Source organism: Glandiceps talaboti, chromosome 1 (genome assembly GCF_964340395.1).
Source record: "Glandiceps talaboti chromosome 1, keGlaTala1.1, whole genome shotgun sequence".
Classification (NCBI taxonomy): domain Eukaryota; kingdom Metazoa; phylum Hemichordata; class Enteropneusta; family Spengelidae; genus Glandiceps; species Glandiceps talaboti.
Genome location: NC_135549.1, coordinates 19,850,646 through 19,876,531, shown reverse-complemented (window position 1 = coordinate 19,876,531; position 25,886 = coordinate 19,850,646).

The window sequence follows — 25,886 nt, the reverse complement described above, 5'->3', positions numbered from 1 at the left end:
AATAGTGTGTTAATCTAGCATCGTGAGTACGCGCTCGCTTATGGTTTCGCATACCTTGGACTGCCTGTCATTCAGTATTGTTTTAGCCTATTTATTTCTAAAGAAAAATGGTCTGTAAAGGGACTGCTTTAGTTGTCACAGTGCCTTTGTGGATTTATAAATCGATTTATGACAAGTGAGTCTACCTATTTTTTTTCCGACCCACTCAGTCAAGGAGTGCGATACACCAATCACCGTGTATTTAGCTTTGTATACAGTGTATGGATAATAGCAAGTTTCGGGACTGAAAAATCATAAATTGTTTGTTAGACTTATTTTTTATTCAATGTAATCTGGGTTGATTGGGAATTTTCAGATATCAGGATTTAAACCTCGGATTTCAACTCAGAAAGGCTATATTTTTTGCCTCAGTCTGAATTATATTAGTAGAACTCTCACCAACGTTCCCAATGTGAAGTGATCTGAAAGTTGGTGAGAGGTCCTCACGTTGGATTGCAGCACTGCATGTTCTTGCCGAGAAGATAAAGAGGTGTAGTAATTATGGTTTAAAACTGACTTTTACAAACGCCAGTCGTGTAGGGTCTATGATTTTTTATGTTGTGGATGAATGCGGCACTTTGATCTGAACCTCAGACCACTATAATAGGAACAGACTAGAATCGCTTTTTGTTTTAGGTGTAAATGGGGCTCTAAACCCATCTTCTCTGTCGTGCATGGTTACCCTTCAAACCTGCTTCAAGCCGAACGTTGTGCAAAACGATACTTCGTGTCTTTACGGGTTTTTTTTGCAATTGTGTTTTAGTGGCCTGAGTCTGAACAAGTGTTCATACAGTACAGCAAAGTCCCACCAACAAAATCCATAGCAATAGATGCAGGAAAACCTCAGTATGGGCGACGGTGAAATCATGGTGTTAATTCTAAAACTTTTGAAAGCAAGAACATATGTTTGTGCAACTTTTGTATTAAAAGCATACCATTCCAATTCAAGGACAACGATTTTGTTCAGAAATGGTGGTAGGACTATAATCCTTCCTACCTCCTTCCTTCCTACCTCCATAGTTCAAAACCGCTGATCGTAACTGCATGGTACAGCGCATCTACATTTATTTCTGAGTTCCGGAGGGCATTATTTGATAAGTACCCCATTCGTCCCTGTATTAGATCTTGTATAGTCATAACATTACAAAGATATGTGATTGTTGTGATCATTTCATTTGCTCATTATGTATTCAAGTGTAGTCAAATTTTCTTAGGTGTATGAGCAACTTTACTTCACCAATAAATTCTACTTTCTCACGAGTATTGTAAAATAACATGGCTATAATATGATACTACACAGCACGTTTTAGACGTATTTGCATATCAATGTCATCTTCAAATTTTCTTGAAGAATTCTTCATCCAGATACTCTAACATACCTGCACACCAAATGTCAGCCCATTCAATCGATTAGTTTTGCGGCTGTCATTCATTTTTACTTTGAATTCTTTTATTTACAAAACAAATGACAGTTTTTGACCCCAAAAATGACCAAAAACAGAAAATTGAAAATATCTTGCTGTCATAAACAAATATGAATAGACTTCTCGATAAAATTCCATTTACTCATTGGGAACATCGAACGTACAATGTCAAAAAGTCGCACTGGCGCAAAGTATCATGGGAAAACTTTCTTTGGCACACCTCACTTAGGAAATATAGCCGCAACAAAAAAGTTAATACTGGGATCATGTCTTTTTAAATTTAGCCTTTACCTTATAGAATAGAAGTATCAAAAGTGTATGCACTAACAAGTATCTGTGGTTTGTGCAAACATGCCAAATCGCTGATGATTGTTAAACAACAAAACTTTGCATACCATTGTCATTAATAATTCTACGTTTTACTTCTGAATCAGTTCTAAACACTTACGATTGAAATGATCGTCAACGATACGCTGATTTGTAGTTGAGGGTAATTAAAAATATTTTACAATGACGATTTCGACCATTAGCCGATGGAGGTGACCCCAACCAAACCTGTCACAAGATGTAAACTTGCACACTTTTTGTGTGTCAATATGTCTGTTCTGGTCAGTCTGTTTTGGGAATTTATGGTACACTCACTGTCGCAGTTTTCAGCCAGGGTCACGTTATTCGACGATTACTATTTGGATAAACACTGCAAAAAAGTAACACCCGTCATTGTTGCTTAGACCATGGGGTTCTACTTCCATGCTTAGACATTTTCCTAGGGTCTTTTTCAACATGATTTATAGTAAGAAGTAACTTTGTTGATGGTGTAGTCACTGAATTTATAACCCTACATCGATGACTTAGTAATTGAACACGCAAATGAATTATCATGAACACTGATCTACAACCGATCCGACCCTGGGATTCGATCACAATTCATGGCGTCGCTTGCCAGTCTATGTCCATGTCTTGGTCACGCAAACGTGAACACTCTGATATCTGAAACACTTCTTTGCTCCAGATACGCACCTTTTTTTCATGGAAAATGTCATATAGTTTGAAGTAAGCTGGGAGAAAATATTAATGAGATATTTGTAGATTTAAATAAGAGTGAAATGATAGTCAAGTGATTTTGAACCATCTCCGTGTATTTTGCTTTAGCGAAAACACTGACAACTACTAGTATGTGATCGCCCGGTCGTCAAATTGCAAAGAACAATGAAGAACAGCTGAACACCTTCCTGTGGTCATCTGTTCCTTTCCGTACCGACTCTCAATTGTTTTGCTGCGTTTACTTGTATATCTTTAATAACAATAGTTTTTTAACTAACACCAATGTTCTTCCACTTTCTTTGCTTTCAAAATCAGTCACTTACTGTTGTAGCCAGTCAAAGACAGCCATCCTCAACTGGAAACACACCATGACAACAAAGATATACCAGAAAGTCATGACGTTTTGAATCATATCATTCGGCCCCCAACCCTGTTTTTGACAATTAAAAAATGCTCTACTACCCATCACAGCCAGTATCAATCAGACTTTTTCCATATATTATATTCCACCCTAACTTAACCCATATGACCGCCCCATTTATAACTCGTATGTCCGGACATGAACATGATTGGCTTTTCGCTGACCAAGGGGTATGAGACCATATGTGGAAGTGGGGGATAAGCTTATCAAATATGACCGTAGTTCCATGTAAATTAAAACTTATAGTTATGCTTATAGTCGTTACGTTTTCAGTTTATTGTGGTACCCGCTTGATGCTTTCTCTGAAGATGCCGACGGGATCAGTCTAAAATTCAGTTCTGGTGTATAAACTACAATGTATCACACATATCATGACTCTCACTATCCAATCCATCGGCTATACACTGGAGAACACAAGGACTATACTGACTGTTTTCTATCCAGCACGAAATAAATTGAGAATACGTGGAACTTATATGTACATGAACAGTAGCTCCGACAACTCTGACAAGTCTCTATATACCCCACCAGGCCTCTTTGCTGGAGTTCGCGGAGCGTGTGTTGTCAGTGCTAATCTCGTCTAGTTCCTATCACCGTGTTCCTAAACAGTATCGTTACCATTTACACCTCCACTCACTAAACTTGGTTTAGTCATAGAAAATAGAGAGGACCCTCTCTATTGTCTATGGTTTAGTTAGATACCAATTGGCATCTGGACTAGAGCTAATCACGAGTCCATCACAACGTGCATGCATCATTTTCTGATGTCCGCATTTGATTTGGACATTGAAGTAAATGATTTTACATTTCTGAGTCTCATTCGGTATTTTTCCACTGTTCTATATGTGGTAGCTACTACTTTTGGCACAATAAAAAAAAAGATGTTACGAAGACGAAAAAAAATATAATCGAGATGCACGATAAACATTTTTGGAAAAAAAGTCACATAAATGACTGCAGTATCCATATTTTTAATTGGCATGATTGAAGACTTTAAAAAATGAATGATGATAAAAGTGAGATTTTGCCTCAGTGATGGTTTTTCTATACAAGCGATAACATCACGATACCGGGTACTTCACAAACATTATCTCACTGACTTCAAAACCATAGTGACTAAATCGTTTCGTACAATTAGACGGCATGATGTTTTTTACGTCTCGCACAAGCATATACAATGGTACACTTTACCAAATTGTAATAGACCATGTAAATATTACATTGACCGATGCAGATCTTGCTCGCGCAGGTTGGGTAGATTTATATGCTACGTTATGCCTTAGGCCTAAAAAATAACTGTTTGGTTTCTGTTACCCGACCCACCTAGTTTTTCACTGCCGACCCTTAACTTTTTTTTTACGTGTTCTTGAAAAACTAACAAAATCGCAACAATTGTGAAGTCTCACGAGACATAGTGGATGCAGAAACTGACATCAACTTAAAAAGACAATATAAAACTGTTCCTCCAATCTGTAATGGTTGTACATCTAATGGAAAGAAGCCAATAACACAGAGATCATTTGGAAAAAATGGAAAACCAGAATTAGACACTCGCACATGAATAAAAATAAATCTACCTACCCCACCTATTTATTTATTTTGCCTAATCGGAACAACACAATTTTTTTAATAGGCCTATTTCCTAACTCAAGTTTAAATTATTGGACCCTTGTGAACCAAAAATGTGCGAAAATACAACGCCAAAATAGTAACGCTTTGCACGGTTTTCACACTGAGCAATACGATTAGATCATAGACAGTGAAGTTCTCCAGTGTCTCTGGTTAGACCGACAACAATGAAACCGTTAGCGGGATCTCAGAGTCATACTCATTCACATACAATTTTTTATGGCTGTTCACGTTGGTTAGCAACATCTCTGTCTTTGAGTTTGAATGAAATCGCTGCCATTCCCTACAGGAAACTGTTCTATGGAATTACATGCCAGGAGCGCTTTCAATATCATAGAATGTTTTGTTGATCTTTTTTTTTCTTTTTTTCTTTTTTTTTTCTTCTTTTTTTTTTTGGGGGGGGGTCGACAACTTTTACCAAGACAACCATTATATTAATCATTATAGTAACTACCTAGCATGGCTAATAGCCATACTGAGGTAGAACTGTAGATTGCTAAAATGTTATGGGTTGCTGGTTGTACACAACCTCAGCATATGCCACTTGACTTTCAGGCATTAATAGGTGGCAGAAATAGTCCGCACCAGGGCCGCTCTGTAGTCCGCATAAAAGGGTGACTAAGCCCAGACAATATTGTCCAGACCAGATTTGGAGGTGTGAACGCATTTAAAGCTGACTCGGTTCTAAATCTTGGTGCATATTCATGAGGTCGACACCTAGAAAATGAACCATGTGTACATTTCTTTTGTCTTTTGTTAGTTAATTTATGCGGGTAAACTGTGTCTTCACTAACATTTTCCACTAAAAGTTTCAAAATTGTCTTGTTTTTTGAAGGACTACTATAATAATATTTCACCGCCCTTGCTTTATTGTCATATCAGGAAAGTCAAGAACTTGACAAAAGCTATTCAAAACAAAGTAATCAAAGTTGTAAAACCAAAATGGTGCCGTGGAGAGTTGTGTCTGGTCATGTTCTGATCATGGAAGTATAACCCACGGTCTGATCTAGTAGCAGTATATCAACGACGAATCTACATTACAAACAAACAAACAAACAAACAAACAACACACACACACACACACGGTGATATTAAAAAGCACGCAACACAAAGGTTGGTTCACATCCCTCGCATCAGTACCGGTACCCATTCTACTGAGTTATAAATATAAATCACATTCTCAGCTACAACATTGAACTTGTATGATACAAAAATCTTCAGAATGTGCGGGCCATATTTTCACTACCGGCATTGGCAGTCACCATCACTGCCTTTAAAAAAAATTAATACAGATAAATGGAAGCAAAAACAATCCTCTTGACGGTAGTTTAGTAGTCAGTTATGAATTATGTAACGTTAAATAACGCTATTCAAATATTTCCCTCTATGCCTCCCATATACCGATAGTAAATCTTCAAACATCCATACAGACATGCGGACTTTGCTCCCTACTAGATACATCCATGTTTTACGTTACTTTCGTATTGCAAATTTAGCTGATGATGTCATGTCAAAGCCACGTGGTCTAAAAACCTGAATCTCCGTACATACATTTCGATATGAAATTATTTATCCGTGATGTTTAGAATTTTGGTCGGTCAATATAGTTTCAATGACCAAGTGTGACCCCCACTGATGTCTAAAGTACTAATATCAGTACCTGACCGGCCATGGCCATGGCCTTGTTTTTGTTTTTGATTTTCTTCAATATTCAAATCTACGTAATGTCTGGTTTGTTAGGCCATAAATTCCAAGCATATTTACCATGATATCACAAATATAGACCAGTTACAGAAAGTAATAAGTGTCAGCAAAATACTGTAATATCGACACTGTTTCACGGATTTTAGGGACGCTGGTGCTTGGATTATTTTACGGTTGACATTACCTAGCCAGTAATATAAGGAGTAGTACATGGGTATTTTATCCCTGGACTCTCTGTCTGTTTATATCGAAATGGAATAAGCTTAAACAGTTCTTCTTTGAGCAGGAAATATGTTGTGATTATGGATATTATATATATACATGTATATAATTGCCAACACATCGGCAACGAGAGTAATGACATTGACTATACGTAATATGTAAAGATGTAGTGTAAAATTGGAATACGGTCGTCAGGAACTAGATTAGGGTAGGGGGAGGCTCAGGAGAAAAATTGTTGTCACGGGAAAAAAACGAATTGGGACGTGCGTGAAAATTCGGATTGTCTGAAAGGGGCCCGGAGTCACGTACAAATATTTTGCTCATGAGTTGAACCAAATTTAACTCCAGGAGCAGACGTTTAACAAGCGTATTTTTAAAAGGGTGACTGGCAGAGAATGTGTGTCTCTTGAAGGGTAGACAATATACTCGCGATAGACTATGGGTTTCAGGCCACTGTGTCAGACGTGGTCTTGGAGGAGTCAGTACAATTCCTCCAAGAGTGGTAAGAGGCCAAGCCTGAAATAGACGGGTTTGCAAGTAGAAGTTTACATGCCTTGTCTGTGGTTTACATTGTGCACGCAAAACATCCCACAAAACCGGCCATAACTAAAGCGGCATATCAGTAAATATGAAAAACGTGATCTTGGTAATTTGGATACCAGTTCTGAAAATATTCTCCGGGAAAATAGGTTAAAATGAACATCAAGATAGCTGCCTATTTCCCATTGTTTATAAATCGTCAAGAGGTTAAGCTATCCACTCAGATGAACCACTCTTTGTCACTTTATAATCTGGCATTATACATGGGATAATTTCCAAAATGTACATGTTTTATCGTTTCATTTTGGACTTTATAGAAGTTGATGACTAAAATTACCTTACCCTCGATGAAAGTTATGAATGCGACTAGGTTTTACCATAGACAGGGTGGAGGGTCTATGGTTTTACCTACTAGAATTAGTTGCGACAAGATTGTAAATGCACATGGGCGAGTTTTGCCAGATTGCTTTATTTCAAGTGATTTGAAAATTGTGAATGGCGGACTTGGCCGTGGTCCATCGAATTGTCGAGTACTACCGTGGTGGCACTAGTCGTTCCTCACTGGAACGGCAAGTGCCACCTTATGGCGATATTTATTGTCTTTGAACCTTTCTCAACAAATAAATCACACATAACTCCCCAAACGCTTCCATTCTAGAAATCCGGTGCCGACCCTAAACCTTTTTAATAAAGAAGAAAAATCAGTAAAATCGAGAAAATTGTGAGTGAAGTCTTGCCAGAAATGGTCATCAACTTAAAAAAGACAATAAAAAAACGCGGTTCTTCCAATCTGGAATGCAGAGCAGATGTCTTTGAAATAGAATTATTTAGTTTGGTTTAAAATTTAGTTGAAGTGGGCACAAAACTTGATTTGGTTCTGACTGTTCTGAATTTAGGGACACGAAATCGTCTCCCTGATGGCAGGAGTTCAAAGTGTTGGGACATAATGTGGCCTTTGTCATTTACCATTTTCCCAGCTTTGTTTTGTACACGAGATGTAAACATTTCATTCAAATTAGTCTACTTTTCACTCAATACTTTACTAAACACATTTACAATTTTGTTCAAGACACTCTTGTAGCTAGTCCCTAGACTACCAAACCAGCACAAAAAAGAAAATGTTAAACCGACTCAAAACTCCGATAGAATGTCTGTAATACCTTGGCATTTACAAAATTTTAGGCCCCTCAATTGTTGTAGACAGTAAACTCTAGATTGACATTTCTTGTTAATGAAATCTGTGTTGGCCTTAACATTTGATTTATTATCCAAGACTGTTCCTATATATATATATATATATATATATATATATATATATATATATATATATATATATATATATATATATATATATATATATATATATATATATATATATATATATATATATATATATATATTTAGTCACCTGTTCAACTTTAACATTGTCAATAAAAAGGTCGGGCACTACTTTAGGGTTCTTCCTAAAGTCGACCTTTCGTCCAAGTAGTTTTCTTTACACCAAGTAACAAACCTATCAACTTCATCGAAATAAGTACGGTCAGAATTTGACAGGTCAACTAATGCAGAGTTATCAGAATATTTGATAAGTGGATTTGTATCGGTACCTGATGAGCAGTCATTTGTGTAAAGTGTAAATAGTTTGTGTGAGAGTATCGTGCTCTGTGAGGCACCCCTAAATGTTGAATGGAAGGCTGAACTTAATTTTTGGTAGCGAACAAACTGGGAAAGGTTGACAAGAAAATCCATTATCCAGAGGATGAGTTTGGGGTTAACGTTTAAATAACTAAGTTTATGAGCCATCATGTTTGGTTGACTTCTGTTAACGACTGATGAAAAATCAATAACCAATAGTCTTACAAATGAACTTGGTTTTTCAAGATGTGTATACGCATCGTGAAGTAATGTGAGAGTTGCATTATCAGTACCTCTATTACTTTAATATGTAAATTGGTATGGGTCAAGGTGTGAATGTTTTTGTGGGTTTTGACAAAGTAAAATACGCTCGAAGCATTTCATCACAATGGAAGTCAGTGCTACAGGACAATAACGGAAATTCAAGTGATAGAATTCGATGCGCGTTGTTGAGTGACATGGTGGAATGATAGAATGTATTTGTTTTCGTGGACGATTTAGTGGACGATCTAGTGGAATTAATCTCTAAAAAAAAAACATGAATCATGGTCTGAGTACTTCACAAATGTATTCAATGCTCAAGTCCAAAGTGATGAAAGTTTCTCGATTTCCATGATCTTATCAGATCCACCTTGATAGACATAAATTCAGGCATTAATGGTGAGATTAATATCCGACTGTAGTCTTTTGGACAAGGTAATTACTTTGATAGTCTAGTTCCTATACTGTATCATTACCATTTATACCTCCACTCAAAGTATAGTCAGAGTCGTTACTCTAGAAGTCTTGAAATGCATGAGATGCAATTTAAAATTCATTTACAGCCACCCACACAGTCATTAACATCATGTCTTTGTTAATAAATCACAAAACTCTAACCAATAACACAGTCCCTCATAAAGTTAGTGTTTATTGGGACAGTAATGTTCAAATGTGGTATATTTGTCAGCCCATGATGCTACTTATATACTGTTTACATCACCAAAACATTTAGGTTTCACTGATTGGGTGAACAACTTTTTGTGCTATTTGAGGGGCTTTTGGCTAGACGTGGTTTAGTTAGAAACCATATTGGCATCCAGACTATTACTTTGAAGGAGATCATTGAAGAACAATAAAAATAAAACTCAAGGTGTGGATATGGGATCAGTGTGGCATTCTACATAGACATTCTCCAACAATTCTTGTAGACATGTTATGTAACCATTTTTTCTTCACGAAAGGCATGTTCCCACAGGAATCAATGGGGTAGGGGTTTCTAACATTGTCTTTTGAAAGTAAATTACATGTATGTCAAAACTAAAATTATTGTATTTACTAAGAGATGAAATTCTTAAGAAAATTGAAAAGTGGTTATTGGTGGTCATAAACTCGACGTTGTTCGCTTTTTATGAATATCTAGGCGTGATTATGTCAAGCAGTGGTCTATGGTATTTAGCGCTTGCAGCTCAAGCGAGTAAAGCAATGATTGCGGTCATGAGTCAACTTGCAAAACTTGGGGACCTCCTAGTCAAAACTAAATTTAAAAGTTTTTGACTGTAAACTATTACCGATATTAAATTATACAGTGGAGATTTTGGGTTTTAATAGGTCTACTGAAACTGAACGTGTTCAAAGTAAATTTCAGTGTTATATTTTGAGTCGTATATAAACATATATGTAGTCTTTGAGTATGGGAGCTACAAAAATGCTTGACAAGTGTTCATTACGGGAAGTAGGCTGAAATGTTTTGAGATTGCTGAACGAGAGCTGCAAAACTTTAACCTCAGACCACTTCTCCTCAGCCCTGGTTCAAGTTCTTAGGTCATAGTGGTGTAAACTACATCTCAGACCACAATGTAGTGACCTGAGACTACGTGTACATGTAGGCCCTACCTACTGGTATATTATGTAACTGCACTTGACGCCAGTGTGATTTCTAACTAAACTGTGTTATTGAAAGAACCGATGTGACGTCATCTGTTTTCTTTGTACCTGACACAATCCTAGCTGCTGTATTTTGGGCATGTTCAAGAGGGACAATGTTTTTAGCTGGCAGCCCATACAGAAGGGCCATTCAGTAGTCAGGTATCGATGATATAAGTGCATGACCAAGGTTCTGACAAACTCCGTTTGTAAGATACTGGCGTATGCGACCATAGACAGTGGAGGGGCCCCCTCCACTGTCAATGATGCGACCTATTGTTCGGGGGTGAAAAAGAACTGATCTACATGTCAACGAGATGTGCTTCTTGAGGTTATAACGGTCATCAATTGTTACACAAATGGTACATGCTGAATCCACTAACTGCACAGAAGACGATCCCATGTTGATGTGGTTCATGAGACGAGGAAGCCTGTTGAACTGAGACGTGATAAGGAGGACCTCGGTTTTGCCATCATTAAACTAGCTTATTTTGGGTCGTTTAATATCATGTGCAACAGTTTCCATAGACAGTGGAGGGGCCCCCTCCACTGTCAATGATGCGACCTATTGTTCGGGGGTGAAAAAGAACTGATCTACATGTCAACGAGATGTGCTTCTTGAGGTTATAACGGTCATCAATTGTTACACAAATGGTACATGCTGAATCCACTAACTGCACAGAAGACGATCCCATGTTGATGTGGTTCATGAGACGAGGAAGCCTGTTGAACTGAGACGTGATAAGGAGGACCTCGGTTTTGCCATCATTAAACTAGCTTATTTTGGGTCGTTTAATATCATGTGCAACAGTTTCCATCTTAGTTACTGTAGTTGACGTATGTGATTGGGGAAATATATTGGTAAATCTGGTTGTCGTCTGCATGTTGTTGCATATTGAGATTTTGATGTCGGATTAGCTTTCCAAGTGGTGATGTGTATAGACAGCATACGCGTGTAAGAGTGGACCAAGCACAGGGTTTTGTGACACTCCACACTGCAAATGTTTGGTTTCTGATATGCCTTGTACAGAAATGGACTGTTGTATATCTTTGAGGTATAAAGACTCTAGTCGAATGCCTGTAATACCGAGCTCGGAATAAACTTGAAATTATGCTGGAGTCAGAATTTACGGGGGGGGGGGCATGAACAAAATTGAGGTTCAAAGGGAGGGGGGCATGACAATTGTGATGGTCTGAAAGGGCCCCCGAATATTCTGCTCATGATTTGAACCAAAATTAAACCTCAGGAGCAGTTGTTTACCAAGTAAATTTACATTTGTATAAGTGTATGCCTCTCTCTCTCTCTCTCTCTCTCTCTCTCTCTCTCTCTCTCTCTCTCTCTCTCTCTCTCTCTCTCTCTCTCTCTCTCTCTCTCTCTCTCTCTCTCTCTCTCTCTCTCTCTCTCTCTCTCTCTCTCTCTCTCTCTCTCTCGTCGCCGTATGTCTCCTTCTCTCTTGCTCTATCTCTCTGTGTGGAGACTTTGTTGAACATTCAAACCACAGGAGCAATCGTTTACCTTGTACTTTGCAAAATTGTTCACTTCATTTACCTACCACACATTTAATTATTAGGCAGCCAATGGCCAAACGAATGTGTGTGTCTGCCAAAATATCTATGTATTAGTTAAAGCGTAGGTAATACAGTTGTAAAATAATTTAATGAGAGTACAATTTGGGTATTGAAGACAATTTTCAAGTACTTTATGGCTTCCAATAATGTGTATGGTTTGAAATATTATGCCGCTAAATGGCCTCCTACATGTCCTTATTTTTCAAACAATTGCCTACTGTGGGAGGGGGACACACCCTCCCCACTAGTTATCGAAGGGGGGTGCCGTTTCTGTCAAGACATAGGATTCAAAAAGAAAACTCTGCTGGTTAAGTTTTTCCAAGTACAGGTTACAGCCCAATGAGCCCACATCCATTTGTAAAGAAATCTCTATGTCTGATATGTATGGACACTGAAGTTGATTTCCACTGTTAGCTTACAGTGTGTCATATAGTGTACCATACTGTACTTCTCTGACGTGTATGGGGAGGGGGTAATGTATAATTGCATATTAAAATATGTGCAGCCGGGGGGGGGGGGTATGGACGTCGCCATCTTTCAAGCGCTAAATTACCTGTTAATCGAGATTTGTTTCAAAACATTAGCATGGTTGATAATATATGTGAAAGGGGTAAACTAAGAATGGTTTCTGGGATCGCCTAAGTCAACACGACATATATTGTGGATGGTCTGAGATATTCGATTACGATTCACATCGTCCGATTTCCAATCGTCCCAATATCCATATTAACATTCTTTATCGTTTCAAAATCACAAAAATGCATATGTCGTGGTGGGGTGAGTACCGACTCTAGTTTGGTCTCCGCTCTCTCTCTCTCTCTCTCTCTCTCTCTCTCTCTCTCTCTCTCTCTCTCTCTCTCTCTCTCTCTCTCTCTCTCTCTCTCTCTCTCTCTCTCTCTCTCTCTCTCTCTCTCTCTCTCTCCCGTCTCCCCCTCTCTCTCGTCTCCGTATCGAAACTTATTCAGTCATAAAATCATCAGGTTTCTGACAATTTCCAATACCTGTTACAAGAAAGACTGCAGTACAAGAATATTTGGTTAGCTACATGTATTACATCTGATGCCTTATACGTGACACGCACGATAATTGTCCAGTTTGCATCAGAGGGTGTGCCTCGCCTTCTGTACATGTGCCGTACGTCTGGCTTGTCTGTCAGTGTCTTCAGTTTTCTCAAATGTTTTAAGAATTTAAACATAGTCAGTGTCTGATCGACAAAAATTCTTTCCACTGAAGTTTAGAAAACATTTAGTGCAACTCTACGTAAACGTCATGTTGATGCATCATACATCATCATGAGACGTCACATTGACCTCACACTTCGCTTCGCGCTTCCTTCAACGTCCGGTCGTTATGAAACTAGTTCGAAGGCTTTCGCTAGCGATAGCGTGGCCAGTCTTGTTTTACTGCGTAATCGTCTAATGTTTTCCAAATAATTATGAATTAATTTATCTTTTTGTTTACACTTTGGGTATTTTACTTGCTATTAGAACTCCCGGGCAACTCATATTTAATTTTCCAACCTTAGAATTTGTTCAATGATCGTCAGGTTTGAGTACTTTCCTAAGCCGGTCCCACAACTGTTATACTTATAAGTTATAGCTGGACGTTGTGACCGGTAACCGGCTATTATCTACATCACTGCCTACTAGGTACGTCAAAAACACACCGTTCGCACATGTGAGCCTGATTTTAGGCAAAATATCGGGCTATTAGAGTGCATACAGGCCCTTTTGTTCGCTTGTATTGTTTGCATTTGGTATTTGGCATTTCGCACGTTGTTTATTTGCACCATTCACAGTGTCTTATCATGCTTTGTGTAACTTGTAAGCCTAATCGACAACTGGGCCAACGGTTTTTACTAGACAAATTTGAAACAAATTTTGCGTCAGTTTGATGGTAAACCTGCTATATTGACTACCAAACTTAGTTAACCCCAGTTATTTTTACTCATGTTGCATCACCATATATTTAGAAAGAGTATATATGAAATATGAGAGCCATGTGAAACTTCTTCAGTGCAAAATGGGATGAAGATATGAGGGCAAAGTCAGTGCTCCTTATAGTCTCGCTGCCAGACTCGAGACTATCGTCCCTAATCTGTTTACCGAGCGGCGCAGCCGCGAGAAGAGCGGGACCAGTCCCCCTCTATTCTCGCGGCTGCGCCGCTCGGTAAACAGATTAGGGACGATAGTCTCGAGTCTGGCAGCGAGACTATGCTCCTTACAGCAGTTTGTTTTTCCCGCATATGCATACATTACCCATAATCCTTTTAAGTATTCTGCAGATATCTGTGCAATGTGCACTCATGACTCATGAAAATCTGGAATGCACTGATCGAAGCCAATTGTACAGTTATACTATAAAAACAGGAGTTATGAGTATAATTGAAATAAAACAAGAGAATAAGAGATGAGGGCCCTCAGAATCGTCACGTAGAGTGATATAACAGTTACATGGATGCCGGGCATGTACCCATAGGTACGGGCCCGGGGGGGGGGGGGTTCTGCATGCCGAACGTCATTAAGTATTTCCTTTACTTTGGTGCTCATGATCGTAATTTGGATGATGCCCAAGATATTTGAGGCGTGAATACCTGTTGTTCTTCTAAAGGCTTGTTTATTACTGTGAAGATCACACCCTAACACTTAATTGTTCTATAAACGACACATGGACAAGAATACTATTCCCATAGAGGTTAGTCTAGTTAATTCCTGATGGACCGTATTTCGTTCAGCGTTACGTTGTACATAACACGGTCAGTCAGAAACTATAGACGACATGGACGACATGGATGCCATATAATATTCCCAATAGTCACTCAATTTTACTTAGCTAGAAATAATGTCCACAGACTCAAATCTGTCAGCACGTCTCTACTGTGAGTTTGTTGACGCTATTGGCCGGTCAGGTTTGTTAAGAAGCTCCATACACTAGCAATATTTGTGGCCCAATTTTAAACTATTATTGGAAACGATTGTCATGTCATCTAAATCTGTATTACTATGCATCAAACGCGTAGAAATGTGAAACACGTTTAGTGGTGGCGGTATGTAGTGCATAATGAAAAGGCGTACTACGAACATTTATTTCAAAATGAGCCCTGTGATATTACAATCTACGTACGTCCTAACCATGTAGTTCATATCATAAGCCTGCTTATATACATACATATGTATCGAATACACTAGCTACACGTATAGCGTTTATGTACGTATTGATTGCAAGCACGGTAGATTTGAATATTCATTTGTTTACTGCCCGGTTATGGGGGTGAACTCATGAATATATTCTGAACTAAATGCAAATGTATTCAAATCACTTCCGACTCGCTATCTGAACTATTTTTCAGATCGAGTATAATCCGATTAGACAGGCGCTAATGGGAAAGTACAGAAACGTCCACCTCATCAGCATAAAAGTACAGAATTGAACTCAATCTGAACTATAGTACGGAAAGTGTCGTAAACTGTACTATTTTTTCTACTAGTGTGATTACCATACATATCATAACAAGCAAAGACAAACGCATTTTATGGGGTTTGTGTTTTCCTAGATAGACTTGACAAGTTACATTCAGATAAAAGACACATTCACCATTGAATCAATTTTGCTGCTCATCGAAGATTGACATTGCAACCAAGATGTCTTTTAACCCTATCTTTATCTTGTACAGAAAAAAAATCTTCGAGTTTAACCATCAATGAACCCCAGGCATTTGCTTAATTACATATTTTGAAAGATGGTATGTATATATGATATCATCGCTTTGAAAGAAAATAAGAAAAGAAAACAAACATCAATGTGTTAAATGTGGTAGGCATAGCAAGGCCGTTTGTCAAATGCCCATCTGGTATCAAGTCTCGTCCTTTCTTCATCCCCAGAGGTAATGCACGAGCAGGAATCCAACAAACATGTACCATGCAACTGTGCTTATCACTCAATGATGATCTTCCTTGCAGCTAGGATAACTGTGCTTTATCCTTTATATATAAAACAACGCAGGATCCTTAGATAAATGAATATTGTATATAGGTGTTTTAAGAGCTTCATTCAGTCATTTCTAGATACCTATTGATGACTATATTATAATGCCATTTTAAATTGATACTTGCAAGGGCCACATTCAAATATCAAAGTAAAATATTTGTCTTTGCTATGTGGCCTTTACTCTCTTTTGTTTGGCAATGCTTGTTTTCCAGTTCGTAATGTATCAAAGAATGTCGTAATATTATAAAATCACAGAAGAATTGAATGTAGGACTATATCACTATATGCAATTTGCCATAACTGATAATTGTATACGGCATACAGCAATGCGACGAAAAACAATTTGACGAAGTTTAACTATCTCTACTCGATAACATCCACGGAAGATATACAAAGGCGGGTTACATTACATGAATAATGAATGTAATAGCTAGGGACGTGTAATGTAGATATAACATGGTTATAATGAACTGAGCGAGGTAAAGGGCCCTAGAGACCCATTCTAAACATGTTTATGTCATTAATATTTGTTATTTCTATTCCAGATCCCACACACTGAAATTTTGCGGCATACCGGCAAAATTGCCTTCAATTACTAGAAAGATTGAATATATGATATTGAGATGCTGCAGCTAATATCCAGACAACAGATTTAAACAGTAATGTAAAGGCACCAAGTTTAACGTATACATACATACATACATACATACATACATGCATACATACATACATACATACATATATGCACACGTATGCACACACACACACACACACACACACACATATATATATATATATATATATATATATATATATATATATATATATATATATATATATATATATATATATATATATATATTAATTGTTAAGCCGTGTACACAAGAAGTGACATTGGCAAGGAAATATACCAAAAGAAACACTGATGTTTACAATGTCCTGAAAATATTAAGTATATCACTGAGCTATCTAGCTGTGACACTTGCTAGAGTATCATCTACAAATGAAAAAAAGTGTACTTAAATAGAGAATGATTATCACATTTAACTAACTGCGACTGTAAACGAAATAAAATGTCCAAGTATTCATCTCTTATCTTCTTAATTTTTTTTCAGTTTTACACAGTAATGCACAGTGAAATTCATCTCCAATACTCGAACTACACAAGGTGCACAATCTCTGTTTCCTTTCAACGTTCTTGTAACGGCCAGTTTCAATTGGCAATATATGGTTTGAAATCCTTAATTTTGTAACATATTTTCTATCACAAGTGTTTCTAACAACAGATAAGTATTTTTGACGTTGAAAAGTTAACTTAATTTTTGAATATACATTAAGTGTGTTGTTACATGTCACAGATTGCTTCCACATGTCAATAAATTTTGATTTTAAAGAATCTTTTAAATTTCTTTAATATAGTAGACAATTTATAATTCTCACCAACTATAAAATGAGAACAGTTACAAAATGAAAAAACTGAATGAACAAAATCAAGATATATGGACTGGTGTTTTTCATGTAACCTCATTTATAATTTGTATGGACAATCAAGTAAAGAGGCCTCTTTAACTTGTTTTAACCAAAAACCAATATTTGACAACATTTTCAATAACAAAACGACATGCATGCATGCATACATACATACATACATACATACATACATACATACATACAAATGAATGAAGTATACAACCCTCTTCGGAGTGACAAATACGGTGGTAGCCCGGCTGTAAGCACCATCTAGTAGGAAGGATTATAACGTATCAAGGGACAAACGTAAACAGTGCGTTTTTTCACACTCTAGACATCAATTACACTAATCTGACAGTACATAATGTAATGATAAGTAATACCTTTAATTTTGTCTGGCACAACATCGGAATATAACCTAAAATTCCATCTCCGTAGAGTTGAGGACATGGAGAAATGAACTATACATATTTCTTACAAAACTAAATCGGCGTGAATAAACATGAGTCTGGATCCAAATAATGATAACCTAATGCATCTACGATCGTAGCACTAGGAGCTGATTGTAGTGATCGAAACACGTATAGGAAACTAGACTAAGACAACCCTGTGTTCTCATGTCATGAATGTAAATCTAGTCTATAGGCTAGCCGTTGGGGCTTTTGGAAAAGAATTAATTTGAAATTGGCCTCTAGACTAATGTAAATTGCCTCTGCTAGTTTTATCTCTGGCTTACCTCCATGCTATAATTGTGGAGGTACATGTAGTATTATATATCGACCACTGACAGAGTTGTGTCTTATTTTTCATTATGGATGAAAGGGATCTCCATTTCACTTCCAGTGACCTCGTAGATTCCTCACAATGCGTCTCTTCCACACTAAGTGCTTGTCAGCTTGTGTATGTAAATCACGAGATTTTATATATCACCCGTGACTATATTATCCTATTATCACCCTTTTCCAAGTTGTCATCATATCGCCAGTCACATTTTTAGACTAATCTTATCTGTTACTGTTGGTCAAACTCGCACTGTCTGTGGTCAAACATTGCAAACTTCAATGACATATGTTACGTTGTCGAAATATATGGTCAGTTCCTTATTCACTACTGATAAGGTTGAACTCCTGTCAGTCACTGGTTACGACTATTTTATGCATGCATGCATGCATGTATGTATGTATGTATGTATGTATGTATGTATGTATGTATGTATGTATGTATGTATGTATGTATGTATGTATGTATGTATGTATGTGTATGTATGTATGTGTGTGTATGTATGTATGTATGTATGTATGTATGTCTGTGTGTGTATGTATGTATGCATGTATGTATGTATGTATGTATGTATGTATGTATGTATGTATGTATGTATGTGTATATGTATGTATGTATGTATGTATGCATGCATGAATGCATGCATGCATGCATGCATGGATGGATGGATGGATGGATGGATAGATGGATGCATGCATGCATGCATGCATGCATGTATGTATGTATGCATGTATGTATGTATGTATGTATGTATGTCCGACCATCCGTCCGTCCAGCCTGCCAACCATTCGTCTAATGAAACGAGTAGAATCATCTGTAATTTTCCATTTACAATGGGGTATTAAAATGACACGATCGATTAACAATTAAACCACTTGTTCGGAATTCATTCGAAATACGTAATCAAAGTGAATAACCGTTTAATTAACCAGGCATTGGGTTGTATGATTTGATCCATGGACTGAATTTAGAATACTTTCAATCAGCTCCGTATTTTTATCATCAATAGACGTTATGAGACGTCCTACCTTGAAGAATCATGAGTGTTCAAGTGTACGTTTGATCACATGCGAAATTACCTTCATTTGTGCTACATATCAGCGGTATATGTAACATTAAATATAAAATGGGGATCTTATTTGCTCTTTAAAATTTATTACTTGCCAGAAATCTTATTAGAAAGCGCTGGGTACCAATGTATAGGCTATGCAATAACCTCAGATATTTATATTGTAACAGACGTCAGTGGCTTGCACTCGGTGCATTAAACGTCGACCCTGTTCAGTTTATCTCACTCTAAATTTATTTCTTTGACATCACGTTATAATATTGAATTTTTGGGGACAGCAAATCTAGAGGGCGTATATATAAATAAGCCATTTAACTCGGAGTGTACATTGCAAAATATGATGCCTAGTATACCATGCGTGTGTTCCAGATGAAGCAGACGGGAAGGTCCTTTAGTGTTTAAATGAGTACACCACATATGCTAGATTTTATGGTAAGTATGTACCACTCATATACATGACTTGAAACACATCCTTCCTAAAATACTTATTTATAAGGGATGTCAACAGTTTCTCCAGGAGATATTAGTCGCACTGACGTTTTTTCACCTACAAAGCAGAACATTAATAGCAGGTCCATCCATGTTTAATATTAACCACATCGTTCATAGAACGATGAAATTAATTGATTTTGATGTTCGCAATTTTAATAAGAGTAGATATGTTAGTGGCTACCCTTTGATCACTTGTAAATGTTTAATTAAGTGGCGTCAAAAAGTATATCTCAATGTGCAATTGTTTATTGTATATTAGGTGAATGCGGTGTGCTTATTTCATTGACCTGTAATGGTAAAAGGCTGTATTGTCATTTTTGATTCACGCGCAACAGTGTGAGGTTGTGACAGCACGACTTGCTGTATTTCGAACTTGTCTGCACTGTGTGTAATCCTTGGATACGTACGTGTGCGTGCTTATACGTGTGTCTAATTGTCTCTGGTATATATGTGTGTTACAGTAAGGGCAGTTGTTCAACTTTGACGAAAACAGAACTATAAAATTGATATGACAGAATCCTCAACACTAATTTGCTGTGAACTGGTTTCTAAAATTTCAAAACACAGTTATGCAATTCGCTGACAAGTTCAAATTTCTACTCATTGCATAAAAGTCTGATACAATTGACCAAAACACACCACGGAAGAAAATGAACAATTACTACACATAGTACAAAACATCGATATATTGTGAGACGTGATGCACATGAATTTTGTTTAGATGAAAAGTTTCAAATTTATTCCGCAAATTATTATTATAGCCAGGCGATTGGTGGTCAAGGTCAAAAGCCAGCCCTAAAACGGAATGCTCATCTTTAAATATACATAATGTATAAACTTGAATTGAGTCTGTATATATGTAGAAAGCTTCGCAGGTATGAAATAAGTTGCTTATTCTCCTTAGAAATGAATTGCAAGGTCGTGGATTAATGGCTTTTTATAACTCTTCCCTCTGATAATAGTAGTAAGGACAATTTAATGGGAAAAATTAAATGTGATATTGAGGATAAATTTAAGGTCACAGACAACAGATAGTATCTGAAAATTTGTGCCAGATTTGGTTGAAATTAGACTGCTGACTTATCGGTTTTATGGTGATAAAACCGATAAGCAAAGACAGAGACAGACAGACGGACAGATGGACGAACGGACATATGGACATATGATCGCTGGGGCTAGTGTAACAAGCCTCGTAGCAAGAAACAGTGCGTCGTTTTGCATATCAAATGTGATGCAAATAAATATTAGCAAGACAGCAACATTTTCAAATGCTATCGCTTAGCGATTGAAATCTTACTAAAATTGCTAAAACAAATGCTGTGTTACTATGTCTATAGGTGATCCATATTCTTAATAAATTATAACTATCGTACATTAGTTGTTTTATCATGCCAGATAATAAAATGTCAGAAGACTTTTGTTATGCCAGGTGATAAAATGTAGCAAATATCGTAACATTTATGTCGTACCAGAAGATACCATGTAGTAACATTAGAAAGAATATTTGCCGAGTCGGGCAACGTTTTGTCATAGGTTAAACAGCTTATATTTATTGCAATAGCATACGTGATCAAGTGATGACTAATTTATGTAACAACTATAAAAAGCAAATACGTGCCCTTTGTAGTTTATGGTTGAAACCTTAATACCAAACATTCAGTTATTTGTAAATTTGAAGTCCCCTGACTTTACGTAAGTGAATGATAAACAATGTATTTATCCTGTCCACATATTTGTATGAGAGTCAGTCATTCTTCACGTCTGCCCGTTCTCACTGAACTGTTGCAATCCAGTGAATTATCTGACTAAAGTTATACGACATTACGTGACCCTTTGTATACTATTATTGAAGTAAAGCATTTTTTCATTAGTTTGAAATGTGTTAAGTGACTATGAATTACATTTTGTTATTACATAATTGTGTGTAATGTTTCAGCACGTTGAAAGTTACCACCGTAGAGATTAGTGGCTAAAGATGTAAATTTTCTTACCAAACAGTTATAACATTAACGAAAAGACAGTCGACGGCTTGTTGGATCGACTGAATACTAAACTACTGACTGTCAACGTGTAATTATCTCGTCAAGGATATATAAAGCTAAAGTTTGTCATTAATAAGTGTATGTGTTGCTCTACTAACCCTGCAACAGTCGACTTATTCCACTTAAGACTATATTTTTTTCCAGATCACGTTTAGTATTCATCATCACACTGCATAGTCAATCAAGCATTGCACTTATACAATTTGTTACCATAACCTCTCGTGGAACTATGAACAGTGGAGTTTTCAAATAAATTACAACTTTTGAAGTTGCACATTTAGACGTCTAACTCCTACAGCATTATGGCCACATGTCAAATAGCTCAATGCGGGCTGATCAGACAATTTTAACATTATGTGTCCGTAACACGACTTATATGATTTCTTATATCGTATGTGAAGCACTGTATTCGTTGACGCTTTTGTTAGAATTGGCGTCATTCATATTAGCTTACTAAACCATCTGATCCTAGACAAACAACTGCAAATGCGTGTACTGCACCCATTAAAACGATGTTTCTTTCTTTAATACTGTATTTACATTTTAAGCATGACGGGACTAGTATCACATCCATTACTGTTTAGCTAACACACTCGTTGGCAATCGTCAATCTAATTTATTAAAATTCAAAACTAAATTGATATTACAACTGGGGCTATGTGTTGTTCATTAAACTTTAACTAATAGCGTTCACCGTACATCTGCTGTAAGAACAGCTTGCAGCAAAGTGGTGACAGCCCTCCCCTACCCCTCAATTATTTACATGAGGAGCACATCTGACATAATAAAGACGCTACTTCTTAAAATGTCCATATGGCCACAGTTCTAACCCAAACCCTATAGGATGCATTTCTTTTGTGTCGTACCGTACCGTCTCGTCCTGTGTTATACGTAAATCGCACGTGTTCAAAGGGCTTCTAAGATCACATTAATATAACGCCTTTGTGTGAAAGAAATCTCGGCCTCTTGACGGTCTCGGTCTTGGACGGTCCGGTGAAAGCGGGTATGGTTTACGAGTCTGGCAGGGCTCAGACTAGACCACACAACAAGGTCAAAGGATGGACGTATCACCGTGAGCACATCAAGGAAGAAAATTTCTTCCTTATGAAAATTTCTTCCTTGTCGAAGTCTGTACCGTTAGTGACACCCCCATTGTCAGAGCATAACAGGAGGAATTTTGCTTGTCCATGGTATGGACCTACAATATATTAGCAGATTAATGGTCAGAGTCAGCGGAAGACGGAACTCTCAATATATCATTTTAGGATAAGAGCAATAAATAAATGACGTATTCGTAAAAGTGGTGGCTTTTTGCCATACTCCAGTTCCTAAGACCATTTGCACTTTAAGCAAGATTGCCAAAATACATCTAGTCGATGTACAATATATTATACATACGACAGAATTATGTGACACTGGGCCTCTAAGACATAGTTAGAATGATACAAGTCAGACAGATTATGATCAAAATTAGCAACACATAACACCATGCAACCATATACGGCTCTGTTACAACCAATATAAATTTACGCATGATGTAATAGAGACAAGTGTCTTCATATAGTCAAATTTTACGTAAATAATGCATTGACGCGAACTCGCCCAAGACAAAGGCGTGACGTAAGATTCGCAAATGTGAGGTCAAAAAAGGAACCGTTCATTGAAAGACACACGACGATAGACGCCAAGGGATATCTTTCCTCTATTTAAAAAAAATCATTCAGTAAACAATAAAACAAATGTGCATTTATAACATTTTCAGTATAAACCCTCTTTTTGAGCTTTATACCACATTTCTTCCTTGTCTGTGTGTTTACACCTGTATATGAAACAAAAGGTCGCTTGGGTCGACAACTGTCTGTAGTCCATTCCAGCAAGAAAGTGATAGACACTCCAACTGGCGTATAGTGTAGTGCGTTATAAATGTATAGGGACACAGTATCGAACAGCAGACAAATTGGTAGCATTCTTCAAGTCTGTCAATCACGATCGTCGCACTAGCAAATTTTGAAAATCAACAATCGTGAACAATTGACTTTACATTCGCTCTATAATAAATGGTGCATTGTCTTGGATAGTTTCTGTTTCTTGCGAGGAAAGGGGTAGTATTTCCATGTTCACGATAATTGAACTGGGAAATGTTGATATATTATAGTTTTTAACTAAAGCATTACATTATGATATATGTACACTGGTGTATGGCAATTCCATTAAACGGACTCACTACTGTGGCCTAATCTGGGGTTTATCCGCTCAACTTATGTGTGCATGTAAGGCTGCAAGATATTAACATTAACTGATAAAAGAATGATGTACTGACAAGTGCTGTCATTTACAAAGTGTTATCGGTATGAAGATATCATTAAATATTTAAAGACGGAACAGAACTGTGACAGTAGTTTGAACGTTTTAAATAATGAATGTGATATATACTCGTTCTTGACTTGATGCATTTGGATAAAGATAGCGTTTTAATCAATACGCTGTGTGACAAATCCCACAGAACTTCGCAATATCACAATTGTGTTCGTCAGGTTGCCATATTATACAGGTGGTATTTAAATCGTTCGATGTGCAGAGTTATCAGAACTTATTGAGTCATCCAAACGGCAATGAACCGTCGATGTCCTGGTTGGTCAACGATTCGCTAATTGCGCCCGATAGTTAGAATGTAAACAAGTGCCATACTAATGAAATAAATGTATCCGAGGACATTATCAATAAGTGATAGGTATTTTAAAGGGAGGATAATTACACGATAACTGCAAGACATGTTATCATGTGAGATATTATCTCAAAAAGGACGTGTGCAGTCGAAGCACTAAAATAGATTCAATACATGTCGTCCGTCATTGTTACAATTATACGTTACCTGTAGTTTCAGTGACACGTTGATAAATTATATAGTATTTAAAGCCTTATCACTCTGCTTAAGAATATTGCCTATTATTTGAGGATAGGGATGCGAACACCGTTGTTGAAGGTTTATTCTGAGCGAACTGAGTATTGACTATCTTACTAGAAGTTAGTGTGGATGGGTTGGGAAACTAAGGAGATGTCTCTTATGTTTGGTGTCCTTGATGATTGGCTAATTACAGACGAAACACTTCTAACTGCTATAATGCCATTTAGCTCAACGCACGGTCGGCCATTTTCTGTGGGAGGAATGAGAACGTGTCTTCGATTGCCATACCTTTACCGTTATGTACTTTATGAATATTTAATTCTGACATCTGGCGTAATATTTTCGCTGCGTGACTAGGCTTTGAATACATTCAATTTACAAATAAGTATGCGAGAGAGGCATACATGGTCACATCCGGAGATATAACCGAATTAATTTCCCTCTGATTATGAACAATAGTAAGGTTAAAGAACCAATTGCAAGACATTGCATAACTTTAATTGAAAAAAAAAATAGAAGGGCTGACAACAATCTTTGAATGGTTCATTTTTAGCAGGAGGAGCTAGAACAATATTCGAGTAGTTTAGGTAAGCTCTTGACAAGCTCCACCATATGTATTGTAATACACATTTCTTTGTAAATCTCTTTGCAGGAATGTTGGAAATTAGGTTTACTACAACTATAGCACACTAACACGCGTTTCGTAAAGTGACAGAGCCTTATTTTACATCACCCCCCCCCCCCACAAACACACACACACACACACTTTATTGCTTAATCAACACAAACATTAAGCTGATAAAATTGTAATAATCCTTGCCCCTGATATAACATGTTATCAGTAACTACAGCACACTAACACACGTTCCTCAAAGTGACGTAGCCTTATTTTACAATGCCCCCCCCCACACACACACACATCATGTTAAGCTGATAAAATTATAATAACCCTGACCCTTCTGTCACATTCTCTGTCGGTAATATCTAACCTTTACATCTAAAGTCTACA